Here is a 3,260-nt window from a genome sequence, read left to right as displayed (position 1 = left end):
CGATAATAATGGTGGCGCCGTGGAAGATCAAGCTAATGGCCGCAGCTTGAGAGATTACATTCTCCCTACTCTGACGGGAGTGCAGTCATGTATCAGGCCACCGGCAGTGGATGCAAATAACTTTGAGATCAAACCTGCCATACTTCAAATGGTGCAGTCTTCAGTTCAGTTTGGTGGCCTCCCTTCTGAAGATCCTAACCTGCATCTCTCTAACTTCATGGAACTGTGTGAAACTTTTAAAGTTAATGGAGTTAGTGATGATGCCATTCGACTGAGACTGTTCCCATTCTCTCCCAGAGAACGAGCCAAGAGCTGGCTAAACTCCTTGCCACCCAACTCTATTGCCACCTGGAATGATCTGACAACGAAATTCTTGTCAAAGTTATTCCCTCCAGCCAAGTCTGCAAAGCTGAGAGGAGAAATCAACAACTTCTGCCAACAAGACAATGAATCTCTCCATGAGGCTTGGGAGAGGTTTAAAGATCTGATCAGAAAGTGCCCTCATCATGGTATAGAGAAGTGGATGCTGGTCCACAACTTTTACAATGGGTTGGTAGGAAACACTAGAACTCTAATAGATGCAGCAGCTGGAGGAGCCTTTATGAGAAAAAGTGGTAATGAGGCTTATGATCTATTGGAGGAGATGGCTCTAAACAATCAGCAGTGGCCAACTGAAAGGAGTCAATCAAAGAGGATAGCTGGTGTGTTAGAGGTTGATGCCATCACAAAGTTGACAGCTCAGGTTGAGGCATTGACAAAGCTAATTGCAGGGCAAGCTAAACAAGCCCAAGTTGTTTGTGAGTTATGTGGAGGAAGTCACCACTTTTCAGAGTGTCAAGCAAATGTGATGATTTGCCAATGGATGAAGCTAAAGCCATTGGAAATTTTTCACAGAATAACAACAACAATTATGGGTTTAACCAGGGTAATAATCGAAGAAACAGTGGGTTCTATCAGCAACGAAATCAGAACCAGAATCAGAACCAACAGTTTAATCAGCAACAAACCTCTGGTGGAAATTCTAGTTTGCAAACAGATTTATTGCTTCAATTCATGACTGAAACTAGATCTTCAATCAAAGACCTGCAGACACAGATGGGCCAACTAGCAACTCAAGTAGCAACCCGTCCTCAAGGGAATCTGCCTAGCACAACTGAAGTAAACCCCAAAGAAAACTGCAAAGCAATTACCCTGAGAAGCGGTAAAAATTATGATGGTCTTGAAATGCCACAACTAGCGAACGGAGAAAAGGAGAACGAAGCTCAACCAATGTCAACCCCCACACCAACATCAGAGAAGGCTACTGACAGCCCAACACAATCACAACAGTCTCCACCAATTAACAGTGATCACCATGTAAAAATACCCTACCCTCAAAGGCTTAGAAAGTCAAGCCTAGACAAGCAGTTCACCAAATTCTTAGAAGTCTTCAAAAGACTTCACATTAACATTCCCTTTGCTGAAGCTTTAGAGCAGATGCCACGTTATGTGAAGTTTATGAAGGAAATTCTATCAAAGAAGAGAAAGATGGAGGATTATGAGACATTGGCTCTAACTGAAGAGTGCAGCGCCATTCTACAGAAGAAACTCCCTCCCAAACTCAGAGATCCAGGGAGTTTCACTATTCCTTGTACTATCGGGAGAATTGAAGGAATAAATGCACTTTGTGACTTGGGAGCCAGCATTAACTTGATGCCTCTATCAGTGTTTAAAAGATTGCAACTGGGTGAAGCAAAGCCAACCACAGTAACTCTCTAATTGGCGGACCGATCACTAGCCCATCCTAGAGGAGTCATTGAGGATGTGTTAGTTAAAGTCGACAAGTTCATCTTTCCAGCTGATTTCATCGTTTTGGATATGGAAGAAGATAACAATGTCCCAATCATTCTTGGGAGACCATTCTTGGCGATTGGCCAAGCCTTGATCGATGTTCAGAAGGGTGAATTAAAGTTGAGAGTCCAAGGAGAAGAAGTGGTCTTTAATGTGCTAAAGGCTATGACGTACCCAAAGGCAAGTGATAACTGTTTCTTCATTGACTTGATTGATGAAATTGTGGGTTAGAAAAAGCTGATAAATGATCCTCTTGAACTAAGCTTAACTGAAGATGAATTGACGGAGCAAGAGGGACAAGAGGTCATTGGTTATGTGAAGTGGCTTGATTCCTATGGGCCCTTGAACATAAGGTATTTTGAGGAATTGGGAGCAGTTCCAAAAGAGCTAATGCCATCTACTGAAAAGCCTCCAGAACTTGAATTGAAGGTGCTTCCTAGTCACTTGAGGTATGAGTTTTTGGGTCAAGATAAAAAGCTGCCAGTTATTGTTTCAGCTTCTCTTTCTGATGTGGAGACTGATAGACTTCTGAGGGTACTCCGAGCTCACAATAAGGCCATCGCTTGGACACTAGGTGATGTCAAAGGAATCAGTCCTTCAACAGTGATGCACCGAATTCTCATGGAAGACAATGCCAAACCAACAATCGACGCTCAACGAAGACTCAATCCACCCATGAAAGAAGTGGTCAGAAAAGAAGTAGTTAAGTGGTTGGATGCTGGAGTTGCTTATCCTATTTCAGATAGTAAGTGGGTTAGCCTGGTGCAAGTGGTTCCAAAGGAAGGTGGAATGACTGTGATAAAGAATGAAAAGAATGAGTTGATCCCTACAAGAACAGTCACTGGTTGGAGGATTTGCATCGATTACAGAAAACTCAACAAAGCAACACGAAAGGATCACTTCCCTTTGCCCTTCATTGATCAAATGCTAGACTGATTGGCGGGGCAAGAATACTACTGCTTTCTTGATGGATATTCTGGATACCACCAGATAGCTATAGCACCTGAAGATCAGGAGAAGACTACTTTCACATGTCCCTACGGTACCTTTGCTTTCAGAAGAATGCCATTCGGCTTGTGCAACGCCCCTGCTACTTTTCAAAGGTGTATGATGGCTATTTTTTTAGACTTGATCGAATCTTGTATTGAAATCTTTATGGATGATTTCTCGGTTTTTGGTTCTTCCTTCGATCATTGTTTGGAAAATTTGGAAAAAGTGCTAACTAGGTGCGAGAAGTCTAACTTGGTACTAAACTGGGAGAAGTGCCACTTTATGGTAACAGAAGGAATTGTTCTTGGGCACAAAATTTCAAAGGCAGGAATTGAGGTGGATAAGGCTAAAGTTTCAACAATAGAGAATTTGCCACCTCCAGTTTCTGTAAAAGGAGTGAGGAGTTTCCTAGGACATGCTGGCTTCTACCGCAGATTTAT

At 42.6% G+C, this 3,260-nt stretch overlaps 1 non-coding gene across 1 annotated transcript; it reads right to left on the bottom strand.

The window, feature by feature from the left end:
* Window positions 1-406: 406 nt before the first annotated feature.
* Window positions 407-513, bottom strand: LOC115703472 (small nucleolar RNA R71). Its single transcript, XR_004009233.2, has one exon. It is a non-coding gene; the product is annotated as a small nucleolar RNA R71 (small nucleolar RNA).
* Between the last annotated feature and the right edge of the window lie 2,747 nt (window positions 514-3,260).

Source organism: Cannabis sativa, chromosome 5 (genome assembly GCF_029168945.1).
Source record: "Cannabis sativa cultivar Pink pepper isolate KNU-18-1 chromosome 5, ASM2916894v1, whole genome shotgun sequence".
NCBI lineage: Eukaryota > Viridiplantae > Streptophyta > Magnoliopsida > Rosales > Cannabaceae > Cannabis > Cannabis sativa.
The sequence above is the reverse complement of the archived record's forward strand: the minus strand, read 5'-3'. Positions and strand labels throughout refer to the sequence as shown.